The sequence below is a fragment of the Phyllostomus discolor genome, chromosome 1 (genome assembly GCF_004126475.2).
Source record: "Phyllostomus discolor isolate MPI-MPIP mPhyDis1 chromosome 1, mPhyDis1.pri.v3, whole genome shotgun sequence".
Classification (NCBI taxonomy): Eukaryota; Metazoa; Chordata; class Mammalia; order Chiroptera; family Phyllostomidae; genus Phyllostomus; species Phyllostomus discolor.
Genome location: NC_040903.2, coordinates 178,175,984 through 178,196,246, shown reverse-complemented (window position 1 = coordinate 178,196,246; position 20,263 = coordinate 178,175,984). Strand labels below are relative to the sequence as shown.

General features: G+C 46.0%; 2 long non-coding RNA genes across 3 annotated transcripts; one reads left to right on the top strand and one right to left on the bottom strand.

The window, feature by feature from the left end:
• The first annotated feature begins 1,741 nt into the window (after positions 1–1,741).
• LOC118496823 lies at positions 1,742–18,978 on the top strand. 2 transcript variants are annotated; one of them, XR_004899378.1, is made up of 2 exons: positions 1,742–3,527; positions 18,660–18,978. It is a non-coding gene; the product is annotated as an uncharacterized LOC118496823 (long non-coding RNA). The 2 variants fall into 2 exon arrangements; XR_004899379.1 differs by lacking the exon at positions 1,742–3,527 and adding an exon at positions 17,541–17,654.
• Positions 11,183–18,727, bottom strand: LOC118496824. The gene is made up of 2 exons (XR_004899380.1): positions 17,476–18,727; positions 11,183–12,351 (listed from the first exon to the last, which is right to left on the bottom strand). It is a non-coding gene; the product is annotated as an uncharacterized LOC118496824 (long non-coding RNA).
• Positions 18,979–20,263: the final 1,285 nt, after the last annotated feature.

Here is a 20,263-nt window from a genome sequence, read left to right as displayed (position 1 = left end):
CTCACCAAGGAAACTTTCTCTTTCCTAGAAAATTCTTAACGATCCTGGAGTGAATTGGCAGAACAAAAAGTAATAAAACTCTTGTATTAGTACTTAAGTTACTAGAAAAGATAAGAGGGTTTTTAAAGACAATTTTATTAGAAGGAGTAGAGATTCACTAGGTTCCCTTCAGTTTGTGGGATTTATTTTAGGGCCACATATGGGTAAGAAGGTAAGGGCTGTAGACCAAATGATGGGTCTAATGGCAACCCAGGACAAGGCACACGGCTCAGCCTATGGGGAGGAATAGGAGCAGAGCGGAGCCTGACAGAGCCTGGGATGCAGTTCAGGAACCAAGAGGTCTTTCAAGATTGTCTGCACAATAAACTTCTAAACTGTAGAGAATTTTTATGAGTTTATTTGGGCCAAAATTGTGGACAATTGCCTAGAAGTGAGATCTCAAATGCTCCAGAGAATAATAGTTTTGCAGTTTATTTTATGCACTTGAAATTAAGGAGGGGACATAAGGCAGATGACAGGAAGGTGGGAGAAAGAAAGCAAGGATTGGACTACAGGATAGTTAAAATTATATGCTCTTTGAGGGTGGTTACACTCATTCCAAAGTGTGTTAACCTAGATGCATAAGAACAATGGACAGGGCTTGTTTAGGGCAAAGATAAACCTTTTGACAAAGAAGTTACACGCCTGGGGCATGGTTACCCACTATAATCTACCCATTTAGTAATTCATGATCAGCTCGCCCTGTGAGGTTACTTTCCGTAGAACCCATTTTTTTGTCCATATGATCAGACACAACTTCAAAAAAGGAGACACTCCATGTCCTGGCTAGCTCAGCAGCAGTAGCAGACTCCATCAGTCCTTGCCTTTTTCTGCTGCTAGGGCAACTCGAGTATTCCTTTTTCTGCCTCTGTTCTTCCTGCTGCTTTATTTAAGCATCTACTGCTTCAGGACCTGAAACGCCTGCCTTGTCTCAGTCTCGTTTACTACCAAGTGTTCCCTCTAACTCTCCTTGTCAAGTTTGCCAAGACAGGATCTCATTGGTATAGTTGGGCTAAGCCTTCCCTGGCCAACCAACAGGTAAGTGAGTTGCTGCTGGGGCCATGTGTGCAGCCAAGGGTGGTGGGGTCATAGGTATGACTGCATGTCTGGCCAGAGGTTCTTCACAGAGACAGAAGGCACAGCAGGTGTCCTGAGGGCCAGAGCCCCTCACCACTGATCACAGACCGGACATAATTAAAATGTGACAAAATGAACTATCAAGCAAAATAGAGACAGACCCACAGACAGAGTAGGCTGACAGCTCTTGGAGTGGGGGAATCAGTGAGTTGAGGGTGGTGGTGGTGGAAGGAACGAGAAAAAGAGAAAAAAAACCTCATGAGCACGGACAACAGTGTAAGGACTGCAGGGAGGGGGGTGGAGAAGGGTAGAAGGGTGATAAATGGTGATGGAGGGAGACTTGACTTGGGGGCGAACACACAATGCAGGGCACAGATGATGTGTTGTGGGCTTGTGCGTCTGCCACAGGCATTTTTTAATGATGCTTTTCTTTCCTTTTTTAAAAAATTATTTATTGATTTATTTATTTTAGAGAGAGAGGAAGGGGGAGAGAGAGAGACATTGATTTGTTGTCCCACTTATTTATGCATTCATTGGTTGATTCTCGTATGTGCGCTGAACGGGGATGGAATCCACAACCTTGGCTTATCAGGACAATGCTCTAACCTACTGAGCTGCCCAGCCAGGACTGAAACATGTATAGTTTTGTTAACCAGTGTCAGCCCAATAACTTCAATAAAAAGGATAAAACATGTGAGAGGGGAGGGGAACAGATTACTTGAAGCAACATGTTGAGTTTGCAGTTTTGACAGTTCTGGTGTGCTTCTGACAATCGCAGAGATTTCCTTTACTCTGCAAAGTTAGGGAGCACATATCCCTAGGTCCCCCCAATGTTCTAGGTATGCTCCCCCGGGGTCAGAGAATCAACAGTGGGTGTGTAATGTGCATTGCAGCTAATAGTGGATGGGGGAGGGGACTATATAGGAAGAGGAATATGAAGCCTTGACAAACGATGGTATGCCAATGATTTAATTAAATCATTAATAAGGGAATCTGCAGGGTTACAAGGCTAGTTTAAAAGAAGATACGAGAACAAAGATTTTGTGCACTCCGAGAACACAAAGGAATGCTGAAGTACGATTGCAAAGTCAGATACAAAACTGGTTAATGTCCTGCAGAGCAACAAAACAGTAACTTTAGGATTATTTTGTTCTACCAGATAGAATTCATTTGCATCTCTACTGAACAGAAAAGTCATTTACATTTTAACAGCTTTTACAAGTATCATCTAATTTTACAGAGTTATGCATGTTTGGACTCCATTTGATAGTAAATAGCAAGCAGAAGTTACCTTCCCCTAGGGAGCCAGATGACCCCCAGATGGGCTTGTTAGACGTTGCTTTATTTTAATATTGAAAGAGTTTTTGTCCTCCACCCCAAGTTTTAATATTCTTCTTAACAGAGAGAAAAATCACCCTTTTGCTTTAATGGGTATCAAATAAGGGGGAACAATAGTGAATGCCCGTGACATAACGCCCAAGCAGTGGGGCCCCAGGGCCCTCTGCCTGGCTTTGCAGCTGACGGGCAGTGTGACCCTAAATCTGATCTAACTGGAGCCCAGCGTCCTCATCTATAAAATGGGGCTATTGAACTGCACACTTGGCAAGACTTTGCCCTAAGGGCCATTTTCAAAATAATAATTCAAAAATGCACCACACCCTTTTCAAAAAAGGAAGCGGGAAACAGCCACAGAAGCAAGTATGTGAAACGCTCTGGGCTGGGAGAGGATCGTTATAAGTTGACAGGCGTTGCCACTTCAGTTGAGTGTGGGGCAGGAGGCTGGTGACATCACACTTCTCTGTTAAAAGTCAATTACTCACTTCTCCCACCCGCGCTGGAGCCACGGCTGACAGCGGACCGATGGGCATCTCTCTGCAGGCCCAGCCCAGCGGCCCCTCCCTGCGGGCGGTGCCGGAAACCCAGCCAGCTCGGCCGAGATCCGTCCTCCCCGCAGAGGGGGACCTGCCGCCTCCTGGGCTCAGCGCCAGAATCTCCCTGGTTCACTGTATCAATGAGCCGCCCTTGTTTTGTTAAACACACACCGCAGTTTCAGGCAACACTTGCCAGTTGCCATGGGCGTTTTCTGTTTTGACAGAAGCAGGGACACACGAACCCCTCGACTTTGAGTCGCAGGTTGTGGAGGTTGGTGTCTCCGCTGCTTTATCCGGAAGAATGGAGATCTGCACCTGCCATTCTCACTTTCCTTCTCAAGTCACCTGACCTTGGCTGAGTTCCAGGTGTTTTCGCTTAGGCTTGAGCCAAGGACACCCTTTTTCCCTGTTGGGTGAGGAGAGGTCAAAGCCACATCCGCTTTTCCTCTCTGTAGTGGACTTCAAATGGGACCAGACCCGCAACAGGCCAAGAATGAACTCTCTGCAGTAACACCATGCAGGCACCCCAAACAGGAGGAAGTAAGGGAGGGGCGAAGGGTGGGGGTGGGAAGAGGGCAAAAAAAAATAGCAACGGAGGTGTTTAAACCTGCAGAGGAGGTTTTAAAAACACAGCGCTGAGCCCTTGTCCAACCGCTGCCTCTCAGTGGGGGAGGAAATAGCTGTGGACACTTGGGGCAGGACAGTTCTTGGCCTAATGGAGACGGGGCTGCTTTGCAAGACGTTTAGCATCGCTACCCACCCCCAACCCGGCGTTGAATGCCAGTAGCACCTCCCCATCTTTGTGCCAACCAAAGATGCCGCCACCTATGTCCAAATACTCTTTAGAGACTGAGGTGCCTCCTTAGGTTGAAAACCACTGTTAAATCCTTTCCTAAACTACATTCTAAAAGATAATTAGTTCCTTGAGATGTAAGTAGGTATGCCTTGAAAAGAGACCATGGTCAACGTTACACCATAGTTGGGAAATGGTAGGTTTAAAAGAAGGAACAGAATTTCTTTAGTGCAGGACTTCTCAGAGCCTTTAATATGGGATGGGCAAAAGTAGGTTTATAGTTGTAATACAAATAAATAATGCAATAATTAATAATTCAAGAATAAACTGCTTCAAGTACTCACAACTGTAAACCTATACTTTTGCCCACCCCTTTTATAAACACGTGTGTTTTGAATCATTAAGATTTCACAATCTAATTGACAATGGAATTCTTTCTTTTTGGGGCTCTTGTTGGGTGGACACACCTTTGGTAAGTCTTGACTAAGTCTTCAATAAGTCCCCTGGGGACTTCTGTGTCCTCCACCATGCGAAGCACAGGGGTGTATGTGCAGAATGCCCGTATGTTTTCACTGAACTGAAGCAGCTTCAGAACTCTGGCAAACCAGAACGTGTGAGGCTACCAGGAAGGAGGCCAGCATGCCGGAAACCACTGCACAGATGACCTCACAAAGAAACCAGTGTGCTGGGGCTCCTCGGGCGCTCAGGGCGATGCGCCCTGCTCCTGAGGAGGAATAGGCTGATGGCGCCTCTGGCTTTTATGGTTCAGGGAAACTAAAATAGGCCAGGTGGTTCGAAGAGAAGTATGTATGGATGAAACTTTTCAAATGCTGACAGATGGATTGGAGGTCTCCTTCCTACTGGATGGCGGCCTCTGAGTGCAAAGCCTTGCCGGGGAGAGGTGTTCCGGCAGCTCTGGTGAGAGGCTGGAAACATAAGTCCAGGCAGATATAATGGCAGTGAGTCACAGTAAACCGACAGCCCCCGTCAGGTGCTCAGGAGGGAAGATGAAGCCAGAACATTCACTGAGCTGAGCGAGGAGCAGGACCATCCTGTTGTACACAACACAAAGAGCAGAGTGTTCAGGTCCAAGGATCACATTTCTCAGCATGGAAGCCTGAGCTCTGCACGGTGAGTTTCAGGCTTTGCTCAAGGTCAGGTGGACAAAAACCTGCCTATTCCCATCGAGGAGGACGCCATCCAAACACACCCGTTCCTCCCAGGGCATGGGCAGGGCGCCAGGGCTGACAGAGATCTGCCAGCTCCCATGAAAAACTGGGTGAGCAGCCGGTGGCAGAGTCCTAGCACCTCACCCACACCCTCCTAGGCTTGTAAATCTGGCTTCTGCCGTAAAGGGTGCTCTGTGCTAGTGAAATTTCTCTCTGAGCTGTCGACTCCTAAATTTTTCCAGTTTGACCTGACTGGCCTGTGCTTGAGGCCCTGAGTTCAAGATCACAGCTCCAAAGAAAGAAGGAAAACAACAGGCAGTCCCCACTTCTGCAAGGCTGGTGGGCTCTGAGGGTTCTGCCTCAGCCTGCGAGGCTGCCCAGAGTGGTTTCATTTCTTTTCTTTCTTTCCTTCGTTCTTTCTTTCTTCTTCTCCTTTTTTTTTTTTTGGCTTGAGCAACATTTTTGCTCACAGGTCATTATTAAACTTGGATGACAGTAAACCAATGAGTAACTGGATAATTAAAGCCACAAGTCAGGAGGCCTGGGCGGGTCCCTCCTCTGGAATCTCCAGTGGCCTGTCCCATAGGCGAATGCCTCTCGTTCTGCTCACAGCAGAAGTGCTTTTATGAGTTGAAAACCTTCTGTGGTGACCTCCACCTCCTCCCGAGGTCACTTCTCCACTTGTCCTTTGCTCCCTCCCCTCACCCACCACCCCTGTCTACTGCAGGGAAGGAGGAAATCAAACCACACTCTCCACCGCTGCTGCCTGCTGCCACGACAGGAACATGACAGAGGGTTTCCAACTAAAACCAAAGTTACTCAGCAGAGCTTCCTGCCAGGCTGCTGTGCTGGAGGGCAGGCGTGCCTCCCTCGGCTCTGTCTGTTCTACACAAATTCTCTGCTTCAGTCGCTGGAGAGCCTCCCCACTTCCTGGGGAGAGTGGCCGAGAACTTCAAAGCAGACAAGGCTGCCTCTGAGAAGACCCTGGCTTGCTTCAAAGGCTGTCTCCTGCCAGTCAGAAGCACTCAGTGAATGTCTCTCCCCCATTCCTGAGACAAAAAGAAGAGCTGTTGGTGTTTACAAGGCCCCCAGGACATTCTGTATTCCTGCCTCTAAGTGGGCCCATGGGCCTCTACAGGAATGCCCCAACCTCCCCTCGCAGGGCTCCTTTCTGTGGTTGACACCATTGTGGTGTCTCTGCCCTCTCCGCTGCCTCTCTGGCAGGCCCTGCTTCCTCTCCCTTCTCCACTGTGCCCTCTGCTCCTCTGTTTCCCCCTGAACCCCTTATCTTAAGGAGCAGCCCCCTTTCCACTGAGGAAACATGCATAAAGGAGGGGATGCAATTGGGGATGGGGTGAGCTATATGATTTTCTATGTTATTCCAGAATAGGTTTGTGGTTATTTTAATTAAAAAAAAATAATCAATGTTCCCTCCAAATCTTTGAGGACATTTGATTCCAGGAGCGTGTGAGCCATGGCCAGCCCGTGGCTGCATGCTCTCACAGCACTCAGCAGGCTGTGGCTGACCCCTAGATATGAGGACCCAACATGAGGAGCAAGAGTGATTCGGATTTTTACTTTTTAACAAGAACCTCTTTCCAACAAACTGTGAAACTCTAGAGGGCAGGGGCTCTATGGCAATGAATTTCATGGTCCTGCAATAGTGCCTGGAAAGGAGTAAGTGTTCTCAGGTGATTTGTGTTTGTTGGACTACTATCATTCCTTTAAAAAAAAATTAAAGTCACTCTCTATTCTCAAGATGCTGCATGTGACAGTGTTTAGGCCACGTGCATGTTGAGAAATTGCACATATATCGTCTATATCTCATATCACCGGGACCTGATGTTACCAAACCTCTTGTCTCAGCCACCATTTTATTATCTGTGTTTAGCAGACTCAGAAGTAGCAAACCAGAAGAGGCTTTAGGAGACGCGCAGACTCATGAGGGCATTTGAGACAAAGAAAACCAATGGAGTTCTACAGCAAAATGTAGAGTAGAAAGATGGTTGTGCTGTGAAGTGGCCCCAAGCCTCAGACCTGTCCTCAAGGTCACCGTCCACCTCGAGGGCCAGGGAAGATGCTCACCTTCGGCCTCTCCACTGCGGTGGGACTTCCTGCTCCGTCAGGCCTGGGGGAGGCGGCGAAGGAAGTGCTGTGGGTGAGCTCAGCGAGGCAGATGAAAGCACAGCACACCCCCGGGGCGGCGCAGGGAGTTGGCTCAGGATAGAAGAAGATGCAGGGTGGAGCACCCCCTCTGCAGAAGTGGCTTTTGCCCCCTTGTGCCCCAAACACACACTCCAACTAAAAAGTAATAATTGTGCATAACTAACTCTGAAGGCAGGTCCACACCTGTGTGTATGTGCTGCCAGATTTCTTTGTTCCTGAGGAGAAACATAAGCTACAAACATCACATTCCTTTTCAGTGTTGAATTACTACTGCTTGAAAAGTCAAAGGAAAAGCGTGCAGTCAAACCATCTATTAACAGATACATTTAAGTGAGAACAGTGCAAGTTCCTGCCAGTGGCCGATGGCCACTTTTCCAGAACAGAGTTGTGTGCTGTTGAGGCAGTTGATAAGTGTGATGACAACCGCCAATGTGTTTATTTATTTATTTTGAAATATTGAAGCCCTCTGAGTTATACATGGATCACTTACTTGAAATAATTCCAAATAGTAGCATTATGGTGACAGAGAGAACTCAACCACTTCCTGGCAATAGCAAGTATTTCATTTTGTACTACCTTTCTAAAGTTTAGAAGTCACTTTGAAATGAACTCTAAGGAAATCTTCCCTAGTCTCCCTTGAGTTTGCTGATCCCAACAAGGGGATCATGGGCAGGATCCTCTGGGATATATTCTGAGGAATGAGATTAAGGCCCCATCCCTCATGCTTTCTGTTGCCAACAAGCCATGGCACTGGGCCCAGAGGGATGTGTGTTGGTCATAATGAGCCATCTGGCTACCTGGCAGAAGAATCCCATGGGAACAGCTGTCTGGGATGTTACTGACATTACCACTGACCTTTACCAAGGAGTTGGTTTGGTTTAGCCTGAATGGCTCAGCCTAGAGGTAAGAATGGATCTTCTTGGTCCAGGATACTTTCAAGCACTAGGCTCAAAATTCTTAACCACCGAATTGAATACATTCTTGAGCAGTGGGGCCAGTGTTGCACTGGGTTGTTCTGGGATCTCATCCTGCCCAAGTCTCTCCCATTCACAAGGCCCTGACAAATCACAATGGCAGGGCCAACACTTGGCTCTTGGAGGTTGTTTGTTTGTTTGTTTATTTGTTTAACATCAACCAAAGGTTTATTTATTTTTTTAAATTTATCGATTACCCTATTACAATTATCTCAGTTCTTGCCCCTTTGTCCCCTTCCACCCAGCACCCACCTCCCTCAGGCAATCCCCCACCATTGTTTCATGCCCATGGGTCATGCATGTAAGTTCTTTGGCTACTCCATTTCCTATACTGTACTTTACATCCCTGTGGCTATTCTGTAACTACCTATTTGTACTTCTTAATCCACTCATGTCTTCACCCATTCCCTACCTCCCACACCTCCCATCCGGTAAACATCAAAATGCTGTCTATATCCATGATTCTGTCTCTGTTCTTTTTTTTTGCTTAGTTTGTTCTTTAGATTCAATTGTTGATAGATTTGTATTTTTTGCCATTTTATTGTTCATAGTTTTGATCTTTTTCTTAAATAAGCCCCTTTAATATTTCATGTAATAGTGGTTTGGTGATGATGGACTCCTAGAGTTTTTTCTTGTCTGGGAAGCTCTTTATTTGCCCTTCAAAACTAAATAATATCTTTGCTGGGTAGTGCAATCTTGGCTGTAGGTCCCTGTTTGTCATGACCTTGTATATTTTTCTAGTCCAGTCTAGCCTGCAAAGTTTCTTTTGAGAAATCAGCTAACAGTCTTATGGAACTCTCCTGTAGGTAACTAACTTCTTTTCTCTTGCTGCTTTTAAGTTTCTGTCTTTATTTTTAACTTTTGGCATTTTAATTCTGATGTGTCTTAGAGTGGGCTTCTTTGCATACATCTTGTTTGGGACTCACTGTGCTTTCTGGACTTGCATGTCTATTTCCTTCACTATATTAGGGAGGTTTTCTTTCATTATTTTTCAAATAGATTTCCAACTTCTTGCTCTTTCTCTTCTTTTTCTGGCACCCCTATGATGCAAATGTTGGAACACCTGAAGTTGTGCCAGAGGATCCTTACACTATCCTTATTTTTTTGGATTCTTCTTTCTTCTTCTTGTTCTGGTTGGTTGTTTTTTGCTTTCTTATGTTTCAAATTACCGATTTGATTCAGGTTCATCCACTCTGCTGTTGTTTCCCTGTAAATTGTTCTTTATTCCAATTAGTGTATCCTTTGTTTCTGACTGGATCTTTTTTATGCCCTTGAGGTCCTCACTAAGCTTCTTGAGCATCCTTATAATCAGTGTTTTGAACTCTGAATCTGATAGATTGTTTATCTCCATTTTGTTTAGTTCTTTTTAGAGTTTTGATCTGTTCTTTCATTTGGGGCATGTTTCTTTGTCTCCTCATTTTGGCAGCCTCCCTGTGTTTGTTTCTATGTATTAGGTAGAGTTGGTTTGACTTTGTGTCTTGGTAGTTAGCCTAATGCAGTAGGTGTCCTGTAGGGTCTGGTGGCACAGCCTATCACCCCAGCTGGGTACTCAAGGTTCACCCTTTGCATGGTCTGAGTACACCCTCCCCTTGTAGTTGAGCCTTGGTTGCTGTTAGCAGATCACTGGGAGGGATTTACCCAGGCCATCCAGCTGCAAGGACTGGCTGTGACCACTAACCACCAACTTCCACCATCTGTGGAGGATCAGCTGTGCAGGGGCAGGGTGGTGGTGCTCTGACATAGTCTGTAGCTGTCCACTGGGTGCACTGGCCCTGGGGTTTCCTGGGTGGTGCAGACCAAGGTCAGCCCCCACCTGTGTTTTGCCTTGGCTGCCCTTCCTGAGCCATAAAACAGTCTGAGATGGCTGCTACTTTTGCTGGGCTTGAAGATTCCCAGGCAAAGCCAAGCTATGATTCTTATCTGGCTTCTGCTAGTGCTGGGCCTGGGGCCACTTAGCAAAAAGTATGGGGTTTGGGGGCTTACTGAGATTGACTGTTGCTTGTTTGATAGGATTTAAGGAGTTGTGAAGTATGAGCCAAAATCAGCCACTCTTACGGAAAACTCACAGTTAACAGCTTGGGTAGGCTCACAAGTTAGGTGTCATGGAGTCTCAGCAGATCTCCAAGGCAGGGAAAACAATGTTAGCCAGGTTGATAGTGTTTCAGATACGGCACCCACCTGCTGGCTCTGTAGTTCTGTTAGGGAAGGGCTCAACAAAGGACAATGGCCTCTGCCTGCCTTTTTGTCTGAGAAAAAAACTGTCCCCCAGCTCCCACGTTGATGTCAGACACTTCAGTTCCTCCCTGTGGGCCCCTGGTGCCTTTCAAGCTGCTACCCTAATGTGCCAGATCTCAGAGGGAGTGAGTCTGAGTAAATCCTTGTGTGGGTTCTTGAAGAGGAACCACTTGGGACTCCAGCAATGTCTTCCACCAACTCAGTCCTGCTGGTTTTTATAGCTAGAAGTTATGGAGACTTATCTTCCTGGTATTGGAACTTTGGGTTGGGGGACCTGGTGTGGGGCTGGGACTCCTCACTCCCGAGATACCCCCACTCAAAATTTTATCCACCACATGTGGATCTGACACCAGCCTGTTCCACATTTCTTCTCCTCCTACCAGTCTGGAAGGATGTGGTTTCTTTAATTCTATAGTTGTCAGACTTCCATTCAAGTCAATTTCTGATGTTTCTGAGCGATGGTCGTTCTATACTTCCTTTAGTTGTAATTTTGATGTGATTGTGCGAGGTGGCAAGCCATGTTTACCTATGCCACCATCTGGACTGGAAGTTCCTTTTTTAAAAAATAAATGTTGATCTATTTTTTTAAGAAAATGCCCTCTCCTCTCCTCCCCACAGCACATGTGCATGCTGCCCCCGTTCCTGCGTGGGTACCCTGCAGGCAGTGAGGGGACACCTCTCCCCTGTTCTCTCTGCCACTCCGAGGGAGTCTAGACACACATTCCAGATTAAAGTCAGCCCTGGGAGCCACTATGTAAAACATAAAAGCCTCCTCCCCATTTACTAAAGCCAAAGAATGTCAGGATTAAGCCATAATTGAAACTTTCAAAAAAAGAGCTAAAGGCAGCTTTAGCCTTAGCATTCCACAGTCCTGGGACAACTGGAGACACGTGACTGCATTCAAAAGCTCGTGTGAAGCAGACCTGCCTCAAAGAGGCAAGGCCTGCTTGTCAGGATTCTTGACATGCTCTTCAGACTCGAGGCTGACTCTGTGTCCCAGACCACAGCACAGTGGTGACAGGGCCCGCATCTTCAGGAACAAGGCAGCGGATGATCACAGTCAGGGCCAAGCACTGCTGGCCCCAGAGAGCCCTATCCTCAGGCTCCAAAGCTGAACCAGCCAAAAAACAGGTTTGTCCCAGAGCCCACGCACACCTGGCACCCCTGGAGCAGGACGCTGGGCCACGCTGGCTGCTCCCTGAAGTCACACACCGACTTTCTCATGGGGGTCCACTATGAGTGCTGCCATTTCCTCTGGACTGAATAGTGTGGAATGTGCTAAAAGGGGCTCCAGAGTCAGAAAACATCAGAGCTCTGTGAGTATCTTAGACAACATCTGCTCTGGGGTCACCAATTGTGGCTGCTCTTCAGAATCACCTAGACCATGTTCAAAATACAGGTTCCCAGGCTGCAGCTCTCATACCTCCTTCTCCCAACACACACACACACACACACACACACACACACACACACACACAGTGATTCTCCTGAGCAGGCAGGTTTGGGAACCACTGATATTGTCCAAAGCCTTCACCTCTGTTTCTGAAATATAATCCCAGGTTACTTAACTTTTCCCGGCCACTCAGCTGGTTCGACAGGACTGGGTCTCTTGACTGTAACCCAGGGCTTTTTCTACAGCACACCACCTCCTCCTGGATGTGCTCACAAAGGGGCTTCCAGACTACACAGAGATTCTGAATGTAAAAGAGGGTCAGAAGCATAGTCTTTGTGTATGTAAAGTAACTCCAGATAATTTCCCCATATTGGCTTCCGCTGTGGTTTATGACCCAGATGTCTCAGTCTCAAGTCATCTGAGCAGGAGATTCTGCTTCCAGCTCTATCATTACCACAGTTTCACTTGTTCTTTGCAAGGTGGGGGAAAGAACTGTGTATGTGAGTGTAGACTTCTCTGTGCCTCGCTTTACCTCTTTATACCATGGACAGAATGACTGGCACCCTTATGTCTGCTTGTTCAGCGCTCTGCAGACTGATTGAATGGCCACACAAAGGCATCTGGTGATTCACTCCTGGGCAGAAAAAGAAACTTTCTGTACCCACACAAAGTTATTCTTGAAGTCCAGGTCACTCCTGCCACATTTTTAATCATTCGGATGTCAAGATATCATTGTGGTATTTCTGGCTACCCTGCCTGTCCTCCAGGAAGGGCTGTCTGCCTTCTCTTGGTTTCTGGAGGCCTGGTAAAATATTTCCTGTGGGCAATCATGGGAGGAGCCCCAATTTTGAAGGACTGAACAAGATAAGAAATTAAATGCTACCACTACTAATAAATAGCTAGCACTGAGTTATTATTAAGTACAGGCATTCTGCCAAACACTTCATATATATTATCATATTTAATCCTCATATAAACAAAGTGTTATGAGCATTCCCATTTACAGATGTGGAAAACAAGGCTCAAAATATTTGACCAACTTGCCCAAGATCACATGTCTGCTAAATGACAGAGCCATGATTCAAGCCCACACACTTCAGTGTCTAGGGGCAAAGATCTGACACAGGGGGTTGGTGACAGGCCACTGTCATCATGAGCTTGACCTTTCCTGTAGCACTGCCTGATACTTCGTAGTGGATGTTACGCCCTGATGCAACTTAGGCCAAGGACAGTCGGGCACTGCAGCTGTGCTGGCATGCTGGGAGGTGAACAGCTCTGTCAGTTCAGGGACTGCCTGACCCAGCCTAGCCAAATTAGAGCAAGAATGGGTGTGACATAATTTGACATGTACATTGTTAATTGAACCCCACGGGAGATGATTTTAAATAGAGACAAATAGCATGCTGTGTGAACTATTTGGGTTACGAAGCCCTTATTCCCTGACTCTTGCAGAAAGAAAGAATTGTGTCATGATAAACTGAAAAGCCCAGGAAGCTGTTCCAGGATCAGGAGAGCAGCAGGCTAGCTGGATTGGGGAAGATTCTCCCCGGGAGTTTCAGGATTTTCTCTCACTTCTTAGCATTTTACCCATAAAGCCCAAATGAAGAACCACTAACTCTACCCAGAGACTTCCAGGGGGACTCAGAGCCCCAATCAAAAAGCCAGCCCTGGTAAAACAGCAAAACAGTCACAGTTTGAAGCCCCTACTTCTGCCCCTCACATCCTGCTTTCCCTTTCTCAGGTTCACAGAACCAACAACCTCCCCAGGGGCCGTGGTGAGGGGCCCACACAGGTTCACTGTCTCTGGGCACCCCCGATACCCAGCTCCTCCTTCCGTTTCCTCATCATTAGCAAGGCCAATCTGTCCTATTTCCCACACCCTCATACTTGCTTCTGACCTTCATAGAGAGTATGTGTGCCCCCGTGGGCTAGCCACTAGTCATAATGTCCTAATATGTGCCCATCCTCTCAGGCAAGACCTGGTTGTATCACACAGAACCAGTATCCCAGAATGACCAGTAATGGATGACAGTAAGAGGAGCAAAGATTCTCTGGAAATCCCATGCCTTACCCCAAACCAATGTTGGCATACTGGCTAGTAAAAATGAATTTGGGAGCAAAAGACCTTTGCCTTTTTGAAAGTGGAAGACTTTTAAATAACACTACCTGGTGAGAATGGCCAGGAGAGATACAGGACACGGGATGACCACCCCACATGCATTCCCTTTCCTCCCCTTCCTATCAAGTTTCCATACTTCCCACCCGTACAGTTGGAAGGGATTAACGTAGCTGCTGTTGTCTGGGTGGACCTTGGTAGTGCTCAGCTATGCAGTGGGCTCCATGGTCCTCACCATCCTTGCCACAGATACTGGTTTGGAGATGGCCCCCTGGCCCAGATGCAAGGCGACTTTACCAAGGGCCTCTGGGATCTTGAGGTCATCAGGTGAGCCAGTCTAAGAATAAAGCCAGTGCTGTGGCAGGGTAGTGAGAAGCAAGGGAAATCCCTTGACAAATGGAATAAGGGAAACTGAGACAAAATAATTAAACGGGGCCAAATGATTTGAGCACTTTACAGCCGGCTAATGGAACACAAGATTTTATCTTCCTTAATCAAGGACACTTAGGAGCAAATGGTTTACACATTCTACACTGTCCCAGGACAGAATGGCCTTGGTCCCCATCTTTCTTTGAAAAGCTAATGAATATTCTGTTAAGACCCTCCCCTAGGATTTAGGTGGGCAGACCAAAGAAAGATAAAAAGCCTCAAGACAAAGAACCTTTGGGCGCTCTCACTAGAGCATGCCCAAGCCTTGTATTCTGCTGTTTTTCTCCTAAACTGGAAGGGACCCCATGAGACTTGCAAAGAGGGGGCATTGGGCAGAGGCAGCTCATCCCCAGCGTACGCCCTGAACCCGTCTCCAAGGCCTCCTTTTTCACTGACTTTATCTCTCTTGTTGCTTCTTCTACCTTAAGCTCTTCTTGTTTCACTGTCTTCAGCTATAATAAACACACTCTCAAAATCACCAGGACTTGTGTTGTGAAATCTTTCCTGCATGACCTCAAAAACCCACACACTATCGGCGGGTCCAAGGCAGGCCCGCTCCAGGTAAGGTAAACAGTGCCATGGCAGACTGGTACCGTGAAGTCACTGGGACATTATTGACTTGTCCAGCTACTATATAAGCCTACCTGATTTCTGGGCTTTTCACTGACATGACAAATAAAGCCTCTTTTTGGTTTAAGCTAAACATACAACCCAATATTATAACACCTTGATTCTTTTTTATAACTGATCTCAGAGGCTATATTTTTTTCATCTTAAATTACCTTTATCTTATAGCTTACATAACTTAAATAAACACACCAAAAAACAGAACTCCTAATTTTTCACTCTTTAGTCAAAGCCTTCCCAAGATCCCTAGGCTTGTGCTATCTCAGGTGAATGAGGAAATAACAGTGATTTCAACAAAATAGAAACGTATTTCTCTGTCATATAAAAGAAGGCTGGAATCTGGCTGGTGTTGGAGCTATCACGTCATCAAGGTCCCAGGTTTCCCCGATCTTTTTCTTCTGCTATTCTTACATAGCATCTATCTTCAGATTCACTTCATGGTCCAATGTGGCAGCTGGAGCTCCAGCCATCACATTGATCTTCCTGTTCCAGGAAGGTACAGAAGGAAGGAAGAAGGAAAAAAATGAGTGTGTTCGTAGTCTAGCCCCTTTCAAGAAGTCTTCACAAAATACCCACCCAACAACTTCTGTTTATATCTCAATGGCCAGTCCAGGTACAAATGTGACTGACAAATGTAGTCTTTCAGCTGGGTACATTGCCACCCAGATTAAAATCTGGGTTGTGTTCCTACAGTAAAATGGGAGAGTAGACACTGGGTAGGCAAGTAGTAATTTCTGCCCCACCCCACTTATCAAACAAGTTGGGCTTCTGTTTAGTTCTGCTGCTTGGTGCCTGTTTCCAAGGAGACCTCCTGGTTCAAACTGCAATTACCCTCTCCATGGACCTTTCACATCCCAAGCTGGTTCCCTACTGCACCCCACCCAGGAAGCCCTGACCAGCAGCTTCTGATTTATTCAGTTAAGAAGCATGTTTTGAGCAGTGACTGTCTTTTATTAGACACCATTAGTCTTTCATGAGAACCTTGGCTTCAGTTTAACTCATTGCACACTTGAACTTCATCTGTGTCATGCTCCAGTTAGACCCCATTCATATTTACCCTTCTTCATTCACTAGTCTTTCCCTGGAACTACTGGAACTATGTGCTTTCCAACACAGGTCTGTTCTTCAAGAGTCAGTTCCTAACTTCCTTCTGTCCTAAATGTTCTAAACCCCATGGGTGAGGCCTGTGTGGCCCAGAGCAACACAGTCATGGTCAGCAGCAGCAGCAGCTGAGTCAGCGCTGGGCTTCTCTGAATCTTCACAGATAACAGGTATGATTTTGCCTGGGTATGAGTAACTGAGAGAGGCCAGAATGATGATATTAGTTTTTTTATTCTCTCAAGTTCTTCTGACCCTAATTGTACATTTCAGGCCTCATAGAGAGCATTGCAGGGAGCAGTCATCCATAAAGAGCACACACAAGGAAAAGTCAAACAATAACAATGAAGTGAATTATTGTCTAGATAGAGACAAAACATCTCCTCCCCACCTCACCTGCACAGAGCATACAAATAAAGTCTGATAATACCAACAAACTGTGTTACTTTGTGTCCTCATATAAAGAATACCTTTCAGAATTATCTAGTTCTTTCACATGAATTTTCCTATTTTGATTTTAATAATAAACTAAAAGCTATTGTAAAAAATGTAAAATTTTACTTTCTATTATGTCTTTTCAAATAAAAACATCATTAGGCAGACATGAACAATTATCCCCAACTGGGTTTTTTGAAGTTCTAGATTTCAGAGGAATAGGTAAATTATGCATTAACATTTTATTTTTATTTTTTTAATCCTCACTTGGGGACATGCTTATTGGTTTTAGAGAAGGGGGAAGGCAGGAGAGAAGCACGGACTGGGCGCCTCCTGACAAGGGAACCTGGACTGCGACCTTTCCATCGTTGATGGGACAATGCCCAATCAACTGAGCCACACTGGCCAGGGCTAAATTATGCTCTAAAGCATTGCTCTAAATTTAAAACTAAACCCATGAGACCTGACTTTGTAGGTTTAACCCAGAGGGCTTGATTTGGATTTGGAAAGCTTGTTGGTTGGTCTGGTCATATTCATTCTAAACAAACGTTTGTGATAGCACATTTCAGGACCAGAGCATTCGTTATCCTGACAGCCAAATGCTACATGGTGGAAAGGTCCGAGCTATAAGAGGCTCTGTTCCTATAATGAGAGGGCAGATAAATTCCAAAAGAAGGTGTTGGCATACGTCCCCTCGGCTTTTCAGTTTCCGACAACAGATGGTGACATCGCAGTTCCAAGTGTTTCCCATATAGCACTTGGCTTACACGGGGCTCTATTCTCCGGGGCAAACAGGCAGCATCAACTAAAAAGAGGTGTGTTTTGCTGATAAGCTGGTCTGTTCTTGGGCGTCACAACACTGTCAGAAAGGCAATACTGGGAATGACTCCACTCCCCTAGGAGTGCAAACAGTCCCCAGCACCCAAGGACACCGGGGAACTGGTTGGATAGCAGAGGATATGTCCTTTTGGTGCTGATGAAGAAATACTGAGGAGCGTAGACAGTGAAACAGACAGGACTTATCTCGGAAAGGTCATTTGAAGGAGAACTTACCAAGGAATGACATTCGCCTCTGTCGTTGAGTGGAAAACCAGCCAGGACCTGGCAGCCCGACAGCCTGGGCTCCTTTCCAGGGCTGCAGCACCCTACAGGCAGTTGAGCAACGTGACCCTGGCGGCAAAGAAACCCTGGACAGGCCTCTGAGTCTGGGGAGGCTGACCACTGCCTCACTGGTGAGACATTGCACTGTCCTCCGAGACACTGTTCTTGCCTTGACTTTAAGGACCTCCCTTTTGTTTTTTTCCACTCCAGCATACTGCAGCCTGACGTCCTCTCCCCTCCCTGCTGCAGTATTTTGCCCAGAGGACCCTGAGCTGGGAAGCTGGTGGGAGGTGGGGATGAGAGCTGTGGCGTACGTCATTTTGCACAAGGGACATGGGACCTGTACAACCAGCTGTGTGATGTTGGGCAAGTCACTTACCTTCTCTGTGCCTCAGTTGCCACAAACATATAGTGGGACTTATAATCACATTCACCCCATAGGACTGTTAATGAGCATTTAACAAAATCCTGCTGTAAAGCACTGAAGGGCCGTGCCTGGCTCCCAGTCAGAGCGCCACAGATGAGAGCTGTTGCCACAAGTAAGAGGCGAACAGTTTCTACTTCACTTTCTCCCTGGACATTTCACTAAAACACACATGGGCCCCTCCCGACACAGGACAGAGATGATAAGAAAGGGAAACATCTCACGATCCTTTAACTCTGTCAGTAGTTCTTAACCTATCAAAAGACACCTGTGTGCCCATGTGTATATGTAGATTCTCTTAATTATACAAAGTCTATGCTGATCTGATTCCATTTTAATCTAATGATGAAAGGCCAAGTCACATTTGTTCAACTGGAAGTGCACGGGCTTCAGGAACACGTGGATAGAATGTAACTAACGTTATCTCGGTTCAAATTCCTTTCTCGTGACCGACTGCTGTCTCATTGAACCTTTGCAGTTGTTTGGTTTTTTTCTCAGTTACGGCAGAGAGTAAAATAAGTGCATCCAGGTCTTCGCACACCGAAATAGACTGACACCGAATCAGGTCTGTGGAGGCCTCGTTGCGGCTTCTCTGGTCCCAAGCAGAGCGCATTTTTCATGCACGTTGAAGACCGTCCATTAGTTCTTGGCAAGGAAGCTAAGTGCTCAGAGCCTCTCTCTGTAACCAGTCTCCCCTTTCTCATCCTCACAGCTCCTTGCTGAAGGGCAGAGGCTCTCCCCACTTACAGGACAGAGGTGGACAACTGTGGTCAGCCTACTCCACGACATCCCTGAACCTGATCCGGGTCAATCATTAAGTTCCCAGTGCACTGCCCAGACCAAAAATCTCTCCCTCCCTTTCCGGGGAGAAACATTTTTTTTCTTTTTAAATTTCAAAATCATGAAGTAAGGGCCTTGAAAATTAATTTGCAAATTTCTTTGCCTCTGGGGAAGGCAAGTCCATTCACATCTGAAATTTTCCCTCAGTGCCTTAGGTGATGCACTGACTGAGCTACTGAGCTCTCACTATGCAGCTGAAAAGAAAATAAAGTTATGCCCTGTCTGTTTCTGTGGAAATGCAAAGCCATAATGATGTGGGTTGAGCCAGGATTCTCAATGGAATCCTTAGACTGGTTCCTGGGAGGAAAATCCAGTCAATTCCTGTTATCATACCTACTCGCCACTGGGTGTGGGCTCCTTGACCTGAATGCTCTGAGCAAAGCCTCTTTCCTGGAAGGGGGTGAGCGTCGTACTGAAAGGTGCTAAGGATCAATATTTACTGGCAACCAGCATTTTGGAGCATGGTTACCATGGTAACACTGTCAGCCCCAAATGACTGTCATGAGGTGAAAAATCTTCTTAAAATAAATGAAAGCAGAAAAAGTTATATTTATAAACCTCTTACCGAACACCTATCCATTCACAAAATAGAATGTGTCCTTTAGGCTATAGGCATTCAAAGATTTGGGGGAAATTTCATGACATAAACATTTTCTTAAAAGAATTGTTATTCTCATCTCTCAAAAAAATAGCCTGTAAAATAATTAATACGGATTCTTTAAATGAAGAGAGTTCTAAGGATTTATGGGCTTGTACACTTAGATATGTAATGCAGTTGTGACGTTAAAATTCTGCACTACATTACCAATGGCTTAATATGTAAAATGGTACTTAACTAGGAGTTTTCTTCTAAGTTGTACAAATTATTTCTGGCAGGTTCAATAAATAAAGTGTCATAAAATGTGTTATGCACTGGGGAAAAGACATTGGGAACACAGATGAAGATAGTTGTGCACAGTTTTTGCCAAGCTCCATGCCTCGCTTGCATTCCCTTACTAGCAGAACCACAATTTTATTTAGAGTAGCAATGTGCTCAGCCAAAAATACTCAATTTCATACCCTCCCTTGCAGCTCGAGGTGGCCACATGATGTAGTTCTGGCCAATAGTATTCAGGCAGAAGTCCCTGAGGAGGGTATTGTTAGGAGACAATTTTCCCTGGTCTCTCGAGTATCTGTTTATCTTGCGAGCAGGGGCACTATCTTTCGTTTTACATCCTCTTCCCAAGGATGGTTGTATGGCATACAATCCTGGAAGAGAGGCATACTGCCTCTCCAAATCTTGGAAGACAGAGATACTGTTTTAGTCCAGGGCAAAGGCCAAGCTTACCTACTGACCATTTTGCAAGATTTGAGTTTCCTAAGTTCAGTTTCTTCTCCTGTAATGCATTCCTGCGGGCCTCCCTGTATTGCTCCCTTGGGTCTCGAGGGCAAGGAGAACTGCTACAAATAATGCTGATACTCCTGCTACTTGATGTG